The following is a 21,509-nucleotide window of genomic DNA, read 5'->3' as shown; positions in this document are numbered from 1 at the left end:
AGTGTTCAAAAAAAAATTAATAAAAAAATTGTAGCAAAAAAGTAGCAGCAACACAAGACTGTTTTGTCCTCTTTTAATTAGAGTGATTAACAGAATTGATAAAGCAACTGAATAAAACAGCAACAAAACCCAACAATGACCCTGGAACAATGTAAATGTTGAATGTGCTTCTGCATGTATTATTTTGACCGTCCATAACATCTAAAATCAAATAATTTTAGATATAGAATACCTTCCACCCAAAGAACTTTACAAGGAAAAATGACCCACATTATCTCCACAGGGAATCACTCTACTCACTAATGAAATGCATCCACTTCTAAAGTAGAATGTGGCCAAAATGCAAAGCAACATTACATTGCAGTTCAGGCCAGACTGTGAAGAAGAATCCTGGATCCATTTTAAATTGCAGAATAAAAATAAGGATAAAAATCCCAGATTTCTAAATGATTATTTGTAGGAATATTACCCAGCGGGCTCAATGCCTAAAAATGACACGCTCCATTGCTTTTCCTTGGAGATGTTCATTTTTAAAGATAAATTTTATTCATACTTTATCAAAAGCTAAAAAAACCCAATAAGTACCTTCTCCAAGTAAAACACATACTTGCCCACAAGACGTACTGTGTGCCAAATCTGTTTGCTTCAGTTTCTCTGATTAATGGGCTGATGCAGCTAAAAATATCTTCTGCTTCCCAAGTAGCACAAGCCCTGGAAGTCACCAATCCTAGCTGTCTGCCTTTCCTTTCAAAGGAAAGATGGGAATTCTATTTTTTAAAATAAATAAAGAATTTACTTTTTTTTTTAAATTCTTTTTGATCCTGCTGAGCCAAATGGCAGGCAGAGAAGTTGTGGAAATTTGATCCCAACTGCGAATGCTCTTGAGAATTTTAATCCTTCCATGACACACAGCCCCCAACAGCTCAGGGTCATGAAGCCAGCATAGATTTTCCAGCGGTTTCACTGTGGATAGATGGGACAGTCTTGAGCTTTTGACCTTTGTCCTTGGTTCCCTTGTGCATCCCAGAGGGGTAAACAGGTAAACAGGTTTTGCCTGCACTTGTGCATCCCAGAGGGGTAAACAGGTTTTGCCTGCACTTGTGCATCCCAGAGGGGTAAACAGGTTTTGCCTGCACGTCTCCATTCTGGCATCTTGGGGCTACCAGTTTTGCAGGCCGCTCGTGCGGCTACTCCACCGCTAGTTTTACTGCTCTGTTGGCTGGGTTTCCATTCTTCCGCTCTGTTGGCTTCCTGTCGGGAAAGAAAGTCAGCCTTTTCTTCACCGCGCCCTCCCAACCCCAAAGCAAGCAGCCGTGATGCCAGCAGATTTACCTCCCACCCTCAGACAGTGGGATGAGAGGAGGTATTGGGGCGGGGAAGATGAGAGGAAATAGATGACACTCAAATGCTGGGGTGGAGCAAGGAAGTGTGGAATAAGGGGGGAATCCCAGAGGGATGCCACAGTTGGCAGAGGGAGTGAATGGAAGGCAGGCATCTCAGATAAGGTATCACCCAAATATAGTGACTTGTCCCCCGGGCTCTGCTGTAGGAAAGAAAGGCCACTTCTACAACCCTCTCTTCCTCTCGGAGCCAGGTGTGGTGAAGGCCAGGCTTCTGAGTGCTTGGCCCACTATGATAGATAGCTACAGGAAAATGGGGCCGGAAGTTGTTATGGGTTGGATTCTCTCCTGTGGCAGCAAGACTCTGGGAGGAGGTGAGGCGCAGCTGGCAGTAAGACTAGATGAAGGGCTTGCATTGGACCCTGGCAGGGAGGCTATTCAGGACCAAGTTAACCTTTCAGCAGCAAGATCCATGAGTAGTGATGGAGAGGGGCAGCAGCTTTCTGCATCAGCTGTTTGTTGAGCTGATCTCTCCTCAGACTTAGTGCTGGGGTTCTGCTTGCAGATTGCTTAGTTGGATCACGGCATTGGTGACTACACACTACATCTGAGTAATGGGTCGTCGGCACCAAATTCAAAAAGGGAACAGGCTCACAGGCTGTTTTATGTGGACTATGTGAAGCAGGGTAACTGTAGGAAGTGACAGGAAACTGGTTAACTCAGGGCTTGTCTACATCTATAGTGCTGTAGTACTTAGCGAAGATGCCTCCTACTCTGATGGGTGAGCTTCTCACATTGGCGTAGGTGCTCCACCTCCCAGAGAGGGAGTAGCTATGGTGACAGAAGTGCTTCTCCCGTCGACATACTGCTGACTATACTGGGTGTTAGGTCCATGTAACTACATCACTCAGTGTGTGGGTTTTTCATATCCCGGAGTGATGTAGTTATACCAACATAAGTTCCTAGTGTAGCCCAAGCCTTAGTTAAAAAGAAAAATATAGTCAGGACCACCACTCTTCTCAACAAGAGACATTAAGGGAGTTATGCACATACACTGAGAGAAGATTGTGCCCAGAATGGTAGCCCCAGATCACATTAATGTCAAAGAACAGACTTCAGTGATATTAAAGGGAGTTGGATTGACCTCCTACTCCTTGCATTTTAAACAAAGGATTTAATGGAAGTGCTCTATTGCAAAACCACTTCTTTTACCTCACCTTCCATTATCTATTGACTGCAATGCTATCTGCTCCCACCCTCACCGTTGCAGCTGCCTGCCTTGTGTGTAAGCTCCTGTTAACGGCAGCAGTCTGTCTCAAAGAAGACCTAAGGATACATCTGCACTACACTGTAAGCCCATGGTTAAAACTCAGGCTCAAGCCTAACCTCCCTTCTGTCTACACACAAATTGTGCTAACCCAGGGCTTGGACTCAGCGTCCCTGGACCCCACAGGGATGGAGGGTCCTCACCTGAGTCAAAATGAGTTCAAGCCCCTTTGCTTTGCAATGTAAAAGCAGTCCCACTTGACTCGTGGTCTGGGAGTCCACCAAAAGTATCCCACTTTCTTTTACTTTCTTTGGCCTCTTGTCAGTCAAGTTTTCTCACCCTGTACCATGAACAGAGGGTTAGAGCAACCACATTTTGGGAGGGCACTAGGAAGTCTGGAATATGGCTGGTTGGACTTGGGTCTGCATAATGTAGTGTAGATGCTGAAACCCCAGGCTGGAACCCAGGGTTCAACAATTCCTAACCTGGGATTACAAGTGAATGTAGATGCTCAAGCTCTAGGTTAACTAACACAGGGTCTGGTAAGTCAAGTTCTACTAACCCTGGGCTTACATTGCAGTGTAGACATACTCTAATGTCTACACTACAATAAAACACCTGTGGCTTCCCCAAGTCAGCTGACACAGGCTCGTTCTGCGGGGGCTATAAAATTGTACTGTAGATGTCCAGGCTTGAGCTGGAACCCGGGCCCTGATAGCCGAAGGGGGGGGGGGGTGTCCCAGAGCCCTTGAGGTTGCAGCCCAAGCCTGGATGTCTACACTGCAATTTTATAGCCCTGTGATCCCAAGTCAACTGTGTGGAGTTTTATTACAGTGTAGACATACGCTAAGAGACCTGAAGAAGAGCTCTGTGGAGCTCGAAAGCTAGTCTCTTTCACCAACAGAAGGTGGTGCAATAAAATATATTACCTCACCCACCTTGATGCTCTCATGCTCTCTAAATATATATAAATATAAATAAATCATACTAATAATGATTGATTCAACAGCTTCACGACTCACTGCGCATAATCCACCCTGCAGCAAATAACCTGCAGCTGAGCATGTCTAAAAATAATCCATGGCACTGAGACTACATTATAATAACACTATATAATTCACCAAACTTTTATACAGTGTTATTTTACAAGCAAATCACTTCTTTATGCTGGAAGTGGTTCATAGAATAGAGATGTACTCGAGCCAAATAATGACTTTTCTATCTGTAGCATATGTCTTTATCATCTCCTTGGGTAATAAACATTCATCTGGCATGGTCACTTGAACAATTATTTCTTTTCTCATCCAATTCATTAACTCTGTGTCTTAATTATCAGTTTTATCTTTAAAAGGTCTTTTCTGAGAAAAATGAAGCAGAAAAGAGAGAAACATCTGGATAAGTTAAACACACTTGAAATAATTTCTTTGCTGTCCCTATAGCGATTTTGTTAACTCACATTGAGAAGTTAATTCCATGTTCTTTGTGCTGCTTTTGATGTTAGAAAATGTATTAACAGAACAATTTTTCCATAGTCTCATTGCTTTGATATATCAATATTGATCTGAGCTGGTCAACATTTTTTGTTTGAAAATGCAATTTTTCTAATCTAAAATTTTGGAGGAAAATTTTTGTTTCATTCTAAATTTTCTGCATTTTCTGGGGTTGTTTTGTCCCCACCTTTTTCTTCTTTTTCCTATTTTGCCAAGGGAAAAGAATGGGGGAAAGAGAGATTCATAGATTATATGGACAGAAGGTACCATTGTGTCCATCTACTCTGCCCTTCTGTATAACACAGGCCGTAGAACTTCCCCAAAATAATTCTTAAAGCATATCTTTTTAGAGAAATATCCAACCTTGATTTAAAAATTATCAGTGATGGAGAATCCACCACAAGCCTTGGTAAATTGTTCTGATGGTTAATCACTCTCACGATTAAAAATGTACGCCTTGTTTCCAGTCTGAATTTGTCTAGCTTCAACTTCCAGCCATTGGATCATGCTATAACTTTTTCTGCTAGATTGAACAGCCCCTTATTAAACACATGTTCCCCATGTAGCTCCTTACAGACTGTAATCAAGTGACCCCTTAAACTTCTCTTTGTGAAAGTAAATAAATTGAGCTCCTTGATTCTATCACAATAAAGTATATTTTCTAATCATTCTGGTGGCTCTTTTCTGAATTCTCTCCAACATCCTTCTTGAACAGTTGGCACCAGAACTGGACACAGTAACCCAGCAGTGGTTACACCATTACCAAATACAGAGATAAAATTATCTCTATTTCTACCTAATATTCCCATTTTTGCATCCCAGGATCACATTGGCTCTTTTGGCCACAGTGTCACACTGGGAGCTCATGTTCAGTTGACTGTCCACCCTCCCCACTCCCCTCCCCAAATTTTTCTCAGAGTCATTGCTTGCCAACATAAAGTCCTCCTTCCTGTAAGTATGGCCTACAACCTTTGTTCCTAGATGTATACATTTATATTTAGCTGTATTAAAATGCATGTTGTTTGCTTGCCAGGTCACTCTGAATCAGTGACCTGTCCTCTTCATTATTTACCACCAACCCAATTTGTGTGTCAGCTGCAAATTTTATCTTTGATGACTTTGTTTTCTTCCAGGTCATACATAAAAATGTTAACTAGCATAGGGCCAAGAACTACTTCCTGTGGGACCCCACTGGAATCACACCTGCTTGATGATGATTCCCTGTTCACAGTTACATTTTGAGACATATCAGTTATCCCATTTTTAATCCATTGAATGTGTGCCATGCTAAGCTTATATTCTAGTTTTTTAATCAAAATGTCATGTGGCACCAAGTCAAACACCGACAGAAGTCCAAGTATATCAATGCTATTAATTTTATCAACCAGACTTTGGTTGTACTGTCATCAAAAAAAGATATTAAGTTAGTTTGACAGGATCTATTTTCCATAATCCTATGTGGATTTGCATTAATTACATTACCCTCCTTTAACTCTTTATTTATCGAGTCCCAGATCAGCTGCTCCATTATCTTATCCAGGATTGATGTCACGCTGATAGGCCTAAAATTACCCAGGTCATCCCACTTCCCCTTTTGAAAAATTGGCACAACATTAACTTTCTTCTTGAACTTCCCCAGTGCTCCAAGACCTATTGCAATCATGGTCCAGGGAGAGTATCACACAGCCCTTTAAAGCTCTTGGATGCAAGTTATCTGGACATGCTGATTTAAAAATGTCCAACTTTACTAGGTTCTGTTTAACATCCTCCAGAGATGCTAGTAGAATGGAAAGAGTGTTATCATTACTATATGATGAGATTGTATCATCTAGTTTTCCCCGAAATACAGAACAGAAATATTAATTGAAAACTTGTGCCTTTTCTCTGTTATTGTTGATAATTTTACAATTTCCATCTAGTTATAGACCAATACTGACAATGGTATTGGTCTAGAACTAGATGGAAATTGTAAAATTATCAACAATAACAGAGAAAAGGCACAAGTTTTCAATTAATATATATATATATAATTTATAATATATAATATCTTATTGTCCTTATCTCTGTTGACAATAGAGGTCTCCTTGTGTCCTTTGGCTTCCCTTATCAATTTTCTACAATTCCTAACTTCTAATTTATATTAACTACTGTGTCAATTTCCCCTTTCTTCCGTTTAAAAAAAAATTTACAGCTGCCTTCACTTCCTGTCTAAAGGATGTCAGATTTTTAACCAGTAAAACCTTCTTCCTCAATTGTGGCTTTTTGAGCATTTAGTAAGGTGTCCTTTAGTGAGTCACAATTATCGTTCACATTTTTTCAATTGAATTCTTCTTCCAAGCTGATTTGGCTCAAAATTGTTTTGAACGCCCCCTTTTATTAGCCCTATTAAAGCATAATGTGTGTTTATATGGCTGGTCTGAACTATAGTTTGCAGATAAAGGAAGTGGGAGGGGACTAAAACACCAACATATTTTCAGGTTTTCAAAAAAATGTTTTTTGTTATTAATTGAAAAACTGAAATTTTTTCAGGGTTTTTTTTTTTTTTTGTATTTTCCACTTTTTAAAACTTTTCAAGCAATCATGTAGCAAGCATTTGTCTTCCATGCATATAGCGTGATTAGAAAGGTAAGTTGTCTGTTTTTTCTTAGGACTTGTTTAAGGATGGGTGAAATCCTAGCTCCAACATTCCCATTGTCTTCAGGGGACCAGAATTTCACCCTATATCTCTGGCCATTACTGGTCATATCAAAGCATTTTGTGTTAAAATGTGTACATTAAATCCAGGTAAGTGTGCGCCTTCTCAGTCCTTCCACAAAAAATCAAATTTATACCGTCAGTCGTTAGACAATATGTAAACAGTGCCCAGGAGACAACTAGCGATTTTTCTGAAGCAGGAATAGCAAGGTAGCAGCTTACTAGTGTGATTTACTTTACAAGCAGCATATTGTTGAAGGGGGTTGACAGGTTTTTGATTCATAGCCATACAGATTCATGGGGACTTTTTTTATTTTGATAAATGCAGAGTACTGGAAATTTATTGTCCTTTCATTCTCAGGAATACATGTGACTGAAAAAGAAATTCCAGTATAGTATGAAAGAGAAGCAGAGGCTAATAAATTTTAAATATCAGGCTGGTAAAACTTTGTGCAAGTGACATTTGAATGAAAATGTTTGTTCTGAAGGAGTAAAGGAATTCTCAGAATTTAAATTGCTTTCTTTTGTGGTATCTGTCACAGTTACTCTGACCCCTTCATTGAATGTGCACCCCCTTCTCCGGTCTTAGGCCATCACCTGTGCTCAGGTGGGATTCAAGTGATTCTCCCACTCTCAGACCATATCCTGAGTAGCAATCCTCAGGTATTAACTGCAGTTAGCTCAGCAGGTATGACTTAAGCTCAAACTCTTCAGTTCTGTTCCCTCTGGAGCAATGCCAGTGGTGATCAGTGACCAAACAGCTACCTCAAAGCAAAGTATTGTTCATTTGGAATGAAAGCATTTCAGAGAAAACATACATCTTTAAACCAATAAACCAGCCTACACACATGCCTGCTTGCTAAGTATCTAGCCTTTTTCCATATGGAAAGTCTGGAAGGATTATTTCTTTAGAGATTCTTCTGTAGTGCCTCTCTCTGTGACCGCTTGCCTCCCTGTCAAACCTCAGGGACAGCTCCCTGGGTAGCCCATAGCAACTCAATGCCTTTGGGAATAACAGATCTAAGTGTATGTCTACACTGCAGTAAAACACCCGTGGCTGGCCTGTGTTAGTTGACTTGGGCTCATGGGACTCAGGCTCTGGGGCTATAAAATTGCATTGTAGACATTCAGGTCGGGCTAGAGCCCGGGCTCTGGGATCCCTCCCTCCTTACAGGATCTGGGAGCCCAGGCTCCAGCCAGAGGTCAAACATCTACACTACAGTTTTACAGCCCCACGAGCCCGAATCAGCTGACAAAGGCCAGCCAGAGGTGTTTTACTGCACTGTAGACATACCCTAAGAGTTCTGGGAGTGTTCAGTAGAACAGGAGCTGAGCAGTCCAGAGAGATGCTCAGAGGACTCGGGGGCTGACATGTGCCTATCACTATCTTGTGCAGAGCAAGCAAAGCCTGCGAAGGCCTGGAAGGCAGTGCTTGTGTTGCCAGGGAGCTGATCCGTAGCAAGCATAGACAAGACTTCCTCGTACTAAGGCAGGGGTGGACAAACTTTTTGGCTCGAGGGCCACATCTGGGTATGGAACCTGTATGGCGAGCCATGGATGCTCATGAAATTGGGGGTTGGGTGAGGGCTCTGGCTGGGGTGCAGGCTCTGGGGTGGGGCCAGAAATGAGGAATTCAGGGTACGGGAGGGGGCTCCAGGCTGGACAGGGGGTTGGGACATGGGAGGGGATAAGGGGTGCAGGCTCCAGGCAGTGCTTACCTCAAGCAGCTCCCAGAAGCAGTGGCATGTCTTCTCTCCAGCTCCTACGCGGAGGCACGGCCAGGTGGTTCTGCACACTGCCCCGTCCACAGGTGTCGCCCCTGCAGCTCCCATTGGCCATGGTTCCCGGCCAATGGGAGCTGCGGGGGCAGCGTGCACAGCCCCCTGGTTGCCCTTAAGTGTAGGAGCCAGAGGGAGGACATGCCACTGCTTCCAGGTGCCGCGTGGAGTGGGGCAAGCCCTGGACCCCACTCCTTGGTGGAAGCTCGAGGGCCGGATTAAAATGTTTGGAGGACCGGATGCTGCCCCCAGGCCATAGTTTGCCCACCCCGTACTAAGGACAGGTGGGGCAAGGTGCCTCACAACACTGCGTACCTCAGGGAAATGTCACATGTTCCCTTTCTTTGACAAGTCAAAACCAAATAGCTGTTTCTGAAACAAGGCCTTCTAACATTGGGTTGGGGCAGAGAGATGTGGTGGGGGGGGGGTTGAAATCCTGGCCCCACTTAAGTCAATGGGCATTTTGCCATTGACTTCAGTGGGGCCAGGATTTCACCCTCTTCTATTTATGCTGCAAATTATGACCCGGATTCAGGAAAACATCCTTTTATAGGATAGCATTTAAGCATCCAATTCCATTCTGTGCAAGTAAATGGGACATACTTAAAGGTAACCACATGCTTAAGTACTGTCCTGTATCTTGGTCTGTGGGTCTAATTCTAATCATATTGTTATCAGTGGCAAAACTGCCATTGACTTTCTGGAGAACAGGGTCAAGCTCTTATGCAACAGCCTCCCCAGTTTGGACAGTGTTATTGACTTCACTCAATATTTGTCTCATTTGGAAACCTAACTTTTAAAATCTGAATTCCTTGTACTATTTGTATGATGTGTTTGGGTGTGCGTGCATATGTGAACTGTGTGGTTGCCTTTATTGTTTATTAAAAAAAGGTTTTATTGGGCATTGCTTATACAGCATTTTGTGATGAAAGATGCTATATAAATTGGACTGGATTCAGTAAATCTAACAACTTGCCAACAACTTATTTCTGTTTGACTTCAGTGACCTAGCAACAGAACAGCAGCCAGCTAATGAGCACAGCGTTCCTTACAGCATGCTTTGGCACTGCTTTCAGTACTGAAATGGAATTTATGGCTTTCTATCTAGAATGCATTTTTTTGTAGGAAATTGGAGCCACAAAATGAAGAGTCATGGAAGTTTAAGAATTCCAAGACACTGGACAGATGTGCAATGATTAGCACTGTACTCTGGCTCACCTTTGTTTAGATAAATAACTGAACCTGCACCATCAGCAAGACATGCTGTTTACAGGCTAAGAAGCAAATTTGGCTCCAAGTCCTCTAATTGGAAGTCGTCGATGGTGAAAAAACGTCTTTATTCTCTTTTCTTATTTTAAATGTCAAGTGGGCTCAATTTTTGGATGTCTTCAAATGAGGTTTAGAAAATGAATACTTTTTGCAGAAGAAATCACATAAGAATAAATCCTACCTTGCCACCCTGTGAGAATGAATATAAAATCATTTAATTATATTGAACAAAGCCATGTTTGTTGTATATTGTTGTATTATACACAACAAACACGTAGCAAATAAGAACAAAGCCATGTTTATTGTGTGTGTGTGTATAAATATATATATCTATAATACAACAATATACAACAAGCATGGCTTTGTTCAATATAATTAAATGATTTTATATATATTAAAATCATTTAATTATATAAAAAATGAAGTTATTTACTTTTTTTCCAAAATGTCACATCTGTTATCATAAATTTGATTTATTGAAATCCAAATAAATTTTACCTGTGCATTTAAACAATCATTTCTTGGTATAGGTCAACAAATTAAACAGAGCTGTCAAAAGAGGAGGGAAGGGAGATAGCATAGAAATCTGACGGCACATAAGAATATGAAAACTGGGTCTGAGCAGACAATATTAGTCACCCCTCTTATTTAATCATATCATTATTTTTTTGACAATCTAATCAAAAATTGTATGAACATTCGCTTGCATTAACCCCCATTTAAAAACAGGAAAATATGGTCCAAAACCATAAAAAGAAGGGGGAAAAAAGAAACCAAAATTCCAGTTTTATCCGCATTATCTTCAAGAAGGTGATATACATTCACTTTCTGGAGGTACCTAGTGAATCTAACTGGTGGCTCTTTAAGGTAGGCAGAGGACGTACTGCCCAGCATTATTGGAGTCACACGCTTACATTGTGCTCTAAACTTGCTTTGATCAAGTTCACATACTAATTTTGCTTGCCACTTTCAGACATCATTAAGCTAAACTTTCTCAAACTGCCTGTGGTAAGCCGCCCCGCTGATTGGTGATGTCAGAATAGAACTGTGGCTATTTTACACGACACTTCCAGGAAATAATATGATAGTTCAGCATCAAGATTTAAGATATATTGTGTAGACATGAAAAATACCTTTCTTGAGGCCTGGTTATGTTTGGCGGTGGCAAAGGCCAATATTATGTATTTCCCCACAGAACAACATTGAGGCTTCCCAAAAAGTCTGAGAACTCATAAGAACAGCCATGCTTGGTTAGACCAATGGTCCATCTAGCCCAGTATCCTGTCTTCCGACAGTGGCCAATATCAGGTGCTTCAGAAGGAATGAACAGAACAGGCAATCATCAGGTGATCCATCATCCCCTGTCATCCACTCCCAGCTTCTGGCAAGCAGAGGGTAGGGACACTCAGAGCATGGGGTTGCATCCCTGACTCTCCTGGCTAATAGCCACTGATGGACCTATCCTCCATGAATTTATCTACTTCTGTTTTGAACCCTGTTATAGTTTTGGCCTTTACAGCTTCCCCTGGCAATGAGTTTCACAAGTTGATTGTGTGTTGGGTGAAGAAGTACTTCCTTTTGGTTGTTTGAAACCTGCTGCCTATTAATTTCATTGGGTGACTCCTAGTTCTTGTGTTATGTGAAGAATAAATAACATTTCCTTATTCTCTTTCTCCATACCAGTCAAGATTTTACAGACCTCTGTCATATCTCCTATTAGTTGGCTCTTTTCCAAGCTGAAAAGTCCCAGTCTTTTTAATCTCTCCTCATATCGGCTGTTCCATATCCCTAATCACTTTTGTTGCCCTTCTCTGTACCTTTTCCAGTTCTAATATATCTTTTTTGAGATGGGGTGACCAGATCTGCATGCAGTACTCAAGATGTGGGCATACCATGGACTTACATAGAAGCATTATGATATTTTTGTCTTATTGTCTATCCCTTTCCTGATGGTTCCTAATATTCTGTTAGCTATTTTGACTGCCACTGCACGTTGAGTGGATGTTTTCAGAGAAATTTACCCACAATGACTCCAAGATCTCTTTCTTGAGTGGTAACAGCTAATTTAAACCCCATCATTTTGTATGAAAAGTTGGGATTATGTTTTTCAATGTGCATGACTTAGCAGTTATCAACATTGAATTTCATCTGCCATTTAGTTGCCCAGTCATCCAGTTTTGTGAGAGCTCTTTTTAACTCTTCACAGTCTGCTTTAGACTTAACTATCTTGAGCAATTTTGTATTGTCTACAAATTTTGCCACCTCACTATTTACCCCTTTTTCGAGATCATTTATGAATATGTTGAACAGACTGGTCCCAATACAGACCCTTGGGAGACACCACTATTTACCTCTTTCCATTCTGAAAACTGACCGTTTATTCTTACCCTTTGTTTCCTATCTTTTAACCAGCTGCTGATCCATAAGAGGACTTTCCCACTTATCCCATGGCAGCTTACTTTGCTTAAGAGCCTTTGATGAGGGATCTTGTCAAATGCTTTCTGAAAGTCTCAATACTATATCCACTGGATCTCCCAGGTCCACATGTTTGTTGACCCCCTCAAAGAATTCTAATAGATGGGTGAGGCATGATTTCCCTTTATAAAAGCCATGTTGACTCTTCTGCAACAATTCGTGTTCATTTATGTGTCTGAAAATTCTGTGGTTTACTGTAGTTTCAACCAGTTTGCCTGGTACTGAAGTTCGGCTTACTGGCCTGTAATTGTCAAGATCACCTCTCGAGCCTTTTTTAAAAAATTGACGTCACAATAGCTATCCTCCAGTCATCTGGTACAGAAGCTGATTTAAGTAATAGGTTACATATCACAGGTGGCAGCTCTGCAATTTCATTTTTCACTTCCATCAGAACCCAGTCTGTACCATTTGGAAATGGAAATGCCAGTAAGGTTGTTTTCTTTAATTATCAATCAGAAGGGAGGGTCACAGGAACCATCCTTACAAGTACGGAATCTCAACAGCTTGGCTCTGCCAACTGGTGAGACCATCTCTGTCCCCTGTGCCCTACTGCCACAGCTACGCTCAGCAGAGGCCCTGGAACTTTATCCCCCCTTGTTACGAGGCTGCAGGTGGGATTTTCTTTCTAAGGGCCCCTTTCCCTTGGCAGAGCTTTGCAATGCATTGACCTTTTGGGCATGCTGCAAAGCCAGTGTGTCGAAGGAGTGTTGGCTCAGAGGGCTAAGAGAGGGGTTTTTGTCTAGTGGGAAAGAGGGGTTACAGCTGTATCGGTCACAAGAGTGGTGATCAAATGATATGTGGTAGGGGAGTGCTGCTGCTCTGGTCAGGCTTTATTTTGTAAGTCTAGATGGCTCCCATTGCCATAATGTTTGATTATCTCTCAGTCTTTAATATATTCAAAGAAACACCCCACTGTGAGATGGGGCACATTTTACTAATTGGGAACTGCGGCACAAAGAGACTAAGGGCCAGACCCACAAAGGGACTTAGTCACCTAACTACCACTTTAGGTGTCTACATCGAACATTTAGGCACACTGAGATCCTCAAAACCCTCACTCCCCTGCCAGCTAACCCTAGAGGACCTATGTTTCTGCTGGAAAAGTCCCCATGGTGCCTACATTTCTGCTGGTGGACATGTGCAAAACCATCTAAGTCCTGGTGCCACTGAGCTGCCTGGTTCCTTACCTCAAGACCTGGAAGGATTTTCAAAAAAATCATTCCCCTTCCTGTGTCACCTGCAGGGTCTGATCCATTATGCATTTTCTACTAGACTGCGCCTCACGCAAAAAACAGCGGGGGGCAACCAGACTGGGACTATTCTGGGCTGCGACTTGTGGGTGGATGGGGAGCCACTCACCTGTCCTGTTGGCGTGCTAAATTCAAGCTCCTGCACCAATGAATATTAATTTATTTATACAAAGTGGAACAGCTCCAACAGAATGGATTAAAAAAGCAACACCCTGGAATACCCAATACCCTGGTGGTTAGGGCATCACCTGTGATATTGCAGACCCAAGTTGAAGTCCCTGCTCCAAATTAGGAAAAGCAGGCATTTCACATTGCAGGTGAGTTCCTGAACCACTGGGCTATTGGTTTTCCTAAGAAAGGGCTGAATGGACCTGGCTTAGGTGCCTAAATCCAGGAGCGGGTTCACAGCTGTGAATCCCAAGCAGAGGTAGGCACCTAACTATCTTTTGGGGGGTGCAGGTTAGGAGATTTTTAGTAAATTCCAAATCTTCAAATTGTTTGTTTCAAAAGAATCCATTTTTCCAGGTGAGCTGGTTATTATCTCATCTCAGCACATCCATCACCAGGAGCCTCAAGAGTTGGATCTGTTTGATCTTAGTGAGACGTTGTCTTACTGAAGGAGTTTTGTAGTTAATTTCTTTTGAACACACCTTTTGAAATTGATTAGAGTCAAGATGACAGTGTCTCTTTATCGATGGATGTGCAGCCAGTTTCCTTCATGTGAAAATACTGAGTTCTTCAGTAGCCCTGCAAAGTAATTCATCATTCTGTCATTTTTGCAATGTCCTCTGTAAGTTAGGAGGCCAAGAAACACAATTTCTAGTCACGCATCATAAAACTCCTGTGTCCATAAAAACACCAGGAGAAAACAACACTTCAAATGGCTGAGAGAGAGAGAGAGAGAATCAGATAATAATACATTTCAGTAACGGACAGCCAAATAGCATGTCAGAAAGCTTTCAAAATCACAGGATCAATGGAGCTTTGTAGATTTTTAACAGCTGAGGATCTGGCCTGTGGCATATGTTTGGAGAATGAGTAATATAGTGCATGCATTTTCAGTCTTATCAAGGGCTTCACCTTAACAACAACCAAAAAAGGATTTCTTTCCTGATAAAAATGTTAATAACTAGAGCCAAGCAGCATTTTGTTTCAAAGAAAACAGTAATGCACAACTAGACTGAATTACTAACTGCAATTGCTGGTCAGAAACATGACCTTCATTCATATCCTTAAAAATCCATTTATCAGTTGAAATCTTACTTTCAAGAAATTAAGTGTTTTACTACACCAGCTGATTCTCAGGTCTCTGACTTCTTCAGTTTCCTTGTCCCATGGGGATCTTCTTGATCTTTACTCAGTCCAAATTCTCATTTTGCTCTCCAATAAATTAGTCAATGAGTTAGTGTCAACACAGTACATATGTTGTGGTCCCAGGTACCAGGAAGATTCTTTAAATCCGGTATAGTCAATAAGCAGACCGCGGGCCAAATCTGGACCGCCAGATGCTTTTGAACAGACCCCGAAATCTTTTTATTTACTTATTATTATAATTATTGGTTTTTTTTAAATTATATTCTCTGGAGTCTTGGTCTTGACTATACCTTGACCAAGAAATGTGGACCTTGACAAAAAATAATTGACTACCCCTGTTTTAGATAATAGGCACCTGCTGCTCCTTATATTATTCAGTCTCATTGAAATCAATGGAAAGGCTTCTTCAGAAGAGGGAGAGTGCCTTAATGTGGTGATGTAGTCCCAGCTCATTTTGTTCTGATGATCATAGGCTCAGTCCAATTACCAATGAAGTCACAAGGAGTCTTTCCATTGACTGCAATGTCAGTTGGAACTAGACCAATGAGAGGAATATGCAGAGGAAGAGAGAGGAATCCCACTTTTGCAGGTAAGATGTCCAGGATAGTAAATGCTGCCTTGGCTGCATTTATCTTTTCAGATAGCTGACTCAGTCTAGAAAAGAGGACTCAGTCTAGAAACCATGGCAAAGCTTATGATACTGAACTTCTGCCTACACCATTTGCTGTTACTCAAGATTTTGGTATGTATCCCAAATAAAAACAAAGCATGTTCTTTCAGTTTTAGATCATGTTGCCCAAAACGGCATAAATCTTCTGTGTATGTGAAATATAGATACCCACAGCTACTGGGTTACTGAGCACTCTTGCACTACATATGGGCCTTATTTGTCCATGCAAGATTTGACAGGCAATGCAGGAGCTCATTTGGATTTTATATATAATTTTTAAAAAACAAAGATTTTTGTAGCAGTTTGGTTCACTTCTAAACAATTCATCAGCCAGGTATAGAAGTTAAGTATGCCTTTTTTGTATTTCTTTTAGAGTCTTGCATATTTCTGAAATTCAGGAAGATCAAAGAAGCACTTCGGACCGTCACAATAAGTATCCCTTCTGTGTACATATTACAAAGGCTCCCTTGTGTTATTAAGCACAGCAGGTTCACTTGAAGCTCTTGCTGAACCTCTGATCTGTGAGATAGTGCATAGTTTGTTGTAAGTTCATGTTATGATATTCTTTGAGTAGGTCTGGTTGAGAATTTTCTGGTGAATTTTTTTTCAACGGAAAATTGGGTTTTCGATTAAATGAAAATTTTCGTGGAATAGAGCCTTGAAATTTTGGATTTTTCACTGGAAAACCCCAAATCTAAAAATTTTCCCCTGAAAACCTGAAGTGTTTTGATTTTTGAGTTTTTGGTTGAAAATTTTCCTGCATTTTGGAAAAAAAAAAAACTCAAAGTTTGCCACTGAATTTTGATGAAAATGTGTTTTGTTTTCACCAAGATGTTCCATCGAGAAAAATACTAATTTCTGACCAGCTCGATTTGATATGGCCTCTCACTACATTAAGAGGATGGATACCTGGAAATGGATGAATATTATATACATCTAAGGCCATGTACACACTTTCAATTAGAATGTTACAGAATGCTGACAGCTGTAGAATTATGACACCTCCCTGATACTTTTCAGAGTGGCAGCCGTGTTAGTCTGTATTCGCAAAAAGAAAAGGAGTACTTGTGGCACCTTAGAGACTAACCAATTTATTTGAGCATAAGCTTTCGTGAGCTGCAGCTCACTTCATCGGATGCATTCCTTAATAGATTTCCACTCCATATGGCTAAATGCAGTGCCTTGCATAATGACAGGTTTCAGAGTAACAGCCGTGTTAGTCTGTATTCGCAAAAAGAACAGGAGTACTTGTGGCACCTTAGAGACTAACCAATTTATTTGAGCATAAGCTTTCGTGAGCTGCAGCTCACTTCATCGGATGCATCCGATGAAGTGAGCGCATCCGATGAAGTGAGCTGCAGCTCACGAAAGCTTTTGCTCAAATAAATTGGTTAGTCTCTAAGGTGCCACAAGTACTCCTTTTCTCCCTGATACTGTGACTCTTTTAATACTTCAGGTGCCAGATTTTGGGAGATGGGGCTTCCTGCAGTCTTCATTCAGGATAAACTCCTATTTAAAACAGTGCTTTTCCTGTATGAACACTATATGATTGAGCTCATGGAAACCTGGGAAACTGACAGGAAACATTGTTATAACATTTTCTGGTAGGTAGACCACCCTGTTACATGATATGAAAGGCAGGTGTGCCAAAAAGTTACTGTTGTTTGGAAATATAACTTAATAATGAACCAAGCTAATTTCACAGCAGATCCACAACTGTTTCACATTCCAAGGCAGCTAAATATTATCCACTGTATTTGATTCACACTTAAATGTACAACTGCCTAGCGACAGTCATGAAGAAAATTGTTCAGTGCTTAGAAAGATCAGTAGCAGCCTGCTTGCTTCTTATTATCTATAATGAGATCATAATTATGCAATGTTGATTAGAAATGTCAGCCAGGTTCTAAGAATAAGTTTTAGCATTAAAGTACCTCTGTTAATAATCAATTTAAGTGTCAGTTATTTTGATAAATTGATTTTCAGGAATGTAGCTGGCCTAAAGAATGTAAAGGTCATCAAGAATACATCCCAGGCTGTGTTAATTAGAATTAGAGCTGTAATATGATGTTCAAGGCAGCAAGTACTATAGTATTGTATTTTCTGTGCATTAACCCTAACCTATCAGATCCCCTTGCAAAATCATGTCAAATTAATGTTTGCTATTTAGAAAAGTAATGTATCAAAAAAGGAGTTGGCATCAAGAAAAGAAGCCTATATTCTGAATTGGGAATTTACTTATAGTGGATTGTATGGGGGCAAGAATGCAGTTTCTGAGGCCTGGTTAGGTCCTTTTTATGCCATTCCCTCATGACTTAAAGCTACCATGAAGAGGAGCAGGGATAATCCGGAGGAGGGGAGATCAGCAACTTCTGTTCTCCCTGTCTCATAAAACAAGACTAAGGGGACATTCAGTTAAATTAAATGGTGAGAAATTCAGAAGCGAGAGAAGAAAATACTTCTTCTTCTTCTTTTTTTTTTTTGCACATTGTGGAATTAAGCTGTGGAACTCATTGCCTCGCTGTGTCATTAAGGCCAAGAACCTAACAAGACTGAAAAAGGGGTTGGCTCTTTATCTGGATACCAAGAATACCCAGAGTAGTAATAAATGAATGACAACAGACATTCTGGAAGAACTACTGAATCTCATGCTTCAGGGCTTAAACCAGTCTCTAACTATTAGCGATCAGGACGTGACTGTGACGAAGTGGGACTGTTCTTAATGTTCTCTCTGAATACTGTGTGGGTGCCTCAGTTTCCCCTATGCATTTCTTAAGTATCTAGGTGGTGGGATAAGAGTGTGTGATTGCTGGAGAGCCCTACAGGGCCAGTGTGATGGTGTTTGCACAGAAAATGGCTGACACCCTGTCTCCTGGCAACTGATGCCTGGGCCCCTCCCCTGCAAGGTGCCAACTGAAGGTGTTGGAGAACAAAGAGATCAGGTGGCCTCCTGGCCCAGGAAAGAGACAAAGGCGAGAGGAGGGGCAGGAGAGTTTCAGTTTGGATCTGGCCGGAGAGATGGGGGGAGATCCAGACCCGGGGTATGGCCTCCGTGCCCCAAGATGGACCTGACTTAGGGGTCCTATTTCTATACCTACAAGCTCTGTTTTAGACTGTGTTCCTGTTGTCTAATAAACCTTCTGTTTTACACTGGCTGAGAGTCACGTCTGACTGTGGAATTGAGGTGCAGGGCCCACTGGCTTCCCCAGGAGCCTGGCCTGTGCAGACTTGCTATGGGAAGTGCACGGTGGGGCAGGGGATGCTGAATGCTCCGAGGTCAGACCTAGGAAGGTGGAAGCTGTGGAAGTTTCTTGCCCTGGAGACAGTCTGCTCAGAGAGAGGAGGCTCCCCCAGAGTCCTGACTGGCTTCATCTGGAGCACTTCCAGAGCATTGCCCGGTGACTCCGTGACAGTGACCTATATAGGGGAAAACTGTCCCACATCTGCCTGTCTTGGGGTTTTTGCATTTTCCTTACAAGATCTGGAACTGGCCACTGCCAGAGATTGGATACGGGTTAGATAGACTTTGGGTCGGGTCCAGTGTCACAATGCTTCTTATGTTGGGGAACCTCTCTTACACCCAGTAGCATGAAGAGACACTGCCCCCTCATTATTATTATTATTTATTATTTGTTTGTTTGTATTACTATAACACCTGGAGCTCTAGTTGTGGTAAGTGCTGTACAAACACAGAACAAAGGCAGTCCCTGCCCCAAGGAGCTTACAATCTAAGTATTGGACAAGAGACAATAGCTGGATACAGATGGATAAAAAGATGGGAGAGTACAAGGACACAATGAGACGGTATTGGTCAGCATGATTGGCTGTGGTCTCAGCATGCCAGCAGCCTAACTGTTGTCAAGTTTTTATAGACCTCACAGTCAATGAGAGTTTTGAGCATCTGCACATTCTGGGGTGGGAAGGAGTTTGTACAGGGCAGGGGAACAAGCTAACATAATAATTCAGAAGGGAAGATACATTATCTTTAGACTCACACAGTTTAGCTTGCAAAAAAACCCACAAGTATTTGATTTAGGAGGATAAGACCCAATCCTGAAAGATACTGAGCATTTTGACCCTGATCCTGCAAAGCATGTGCATAGCTTTAAGCATCTGAGTAGTTTATTACATTCTCTACTACTACCAGCTGGTTTCTTCACTGGTCTGTGCCTCTACTGCCTACAAGGAGACTGTGCTATCAGTCTCGCCCTATCCTGAAGAGGAAAGGCGATGACTGTGCATTTGGAAAGCCGCCTGCATAGCTTGAAGCATCTGAACAGCCTCCCTGATGCACCTTTGAACTTTTTCCTCCTTCATTTGTTTGTCTTGAAGATAAGACTTCACAGCAGTGTTTGTAGTGAAGTCTAATGAGGACCAGTGTTTGCATAACAAGGCAAAGCTTCCCCTGCAGCCATCCAAACTTCATTATATTTAATTTATATTCCAGCTAATCTTTGAAAGTGTATAAAATGTGCAGCCAAAGTTTGTTTTTACATAGTTTGGAATAATATATTGTTTGTTTTAAATGGTCAGTTGCAACTGATAGTTGTTTTAAATGCAACATAATGATATATTGTGATGAACTCTGGGTCTCCTAGGGGGTGCATTTGTGTCATTGACTTCCATTGCGTTAGCATTCTCCTGGGTCAATTATACATTTAAGGAGGAAAACAGAAGAGTGATTACTTCTTAGCTTACCAGACACTTTACTTCAGCACGTCTGCAAAACATTCTAGAGTCCATATCTCTAAAATCCCCAAGCTTTCAAAAACCAGATTAAGTCACTTAATTTAAATTTAATTCCACAGGAGGTTGAATGACAGGTTACTTCTGGGTAAGCAGTGCTGGCAATCCACAAGGAATGGAAAAGATCCCTCAGTCTTGGCACTTAGTATCGCTCTAATAGAGGACTGTAAAGATTGTATCGATTAGAATGTATTTAGAAATGCTATCAAGAAACTTGGAGGCTTATTGTAGCTCTGCCGTACAAAATAGAAACAGACAAATAATGCCCTATGTTTAAATGTGATTTCACACTCGCCTACACGTTTTCCCTACACCCAGAACTTTCTCATGTAGTGAACAGCTCAAGAAATTTCAGACCATATAGGGGTGTTAATATTTAAGTGTCCCTCTTTCTAGAACATTCTAAGTGCCCTATTAATCTTTCTGTAGTTAAAATAGCTCATTTATTTAATTGGTCATCTTTCCAGAGTTCTTTCAAATATGGGAAATGAATTATAACATTTAATCTTGTGCGTACCACTAGCAGAGATATAGGCCCTTCAGTCAGTTTACTTTAGCGCGGCAGATGCTTGGAAACGCTCTATGGCATGTCAGGAAAGTTATGATCATGGTGGTTTATATGTATAGCTCCAGAAGTATGTCATGTGCTTTCCACACAGAGGCATAAGTTGTCCAGGATTTTCAAAAGGGACTAATGATTTTGGGTTGCTGTGTTTGGGTGCCCAGTTCGAGCCCTGATTTTCAGATGGTGGGTGCTCATCACTTTCCAAAAATCAGGCCCTTTTAAAGTGTCTCAAGTAGACACCGAGAAGCTGAGGCACCAATAATCACTAGTCACTTTTGAAAATCTTGGCTAAGGACCCTGCCTTAGAATTGAGTGAATAAAGATCCAAAATGCTCTTGCCCTAGGAAATAGTACCAGGTCTTTTTCGACAGGCATCTTCTCGTCCAAACTTCCATACCCTCCATGAATTTTTTTTTTTTTTTTTTTTGGAATTGAGAAGCTCTCCACAAACTTCTCCACTTCTCTCCAAACACTCACCTTTTAAAAGCGCAGTCATCCAGCCTAAATAAGAGCCACAGAAAGCCCTGACTGAGGCAGAGCAGAGGGACACGATGCTCAGAGCTTTTTGGGGCTGAAGAACTTTGCTTTTCCACTTAGAGATCAGTATGCATCTAGGAGGGGAAAAAGCCTTTCATTTTGAAGTTTTCCATG

The 21,509-nt window shown here is 41.4% G+C and overlaps 1 protein-coding gene across 2 annotated transcripts in view; it reads left to right on the top strand.

Annotated features, from left to right (window-relative positions):
* Positions 1 to 21,509, top strand: part of CCBE1 (collagen and calcium binding EGF domains 1) — a 184,866-nt gene that overhangs the window by 127,967 nt on the left and 35,390 nt on the right. The window lies entirely within an intron of this gene.

The sequence above is a fragment of the Lepidochelys kempii genome, chromosome 5 (assembly GCF_965140285.1).
Source record: "Lepidochelys kempii isolate rLepKem1 chromosome 5, rLepKem1.hap1, whole genome shotgun sequence".
NCBI lineage: Eukaryota > Metazoa > Chordata > Testudines > Cheloniidae > Lepidochelys > Lepidochelys kempii.
Note: the sequence above shows the minus strand (reverse complement) of the source record. Positions and strands in the feature narration are given on the sequence as shown.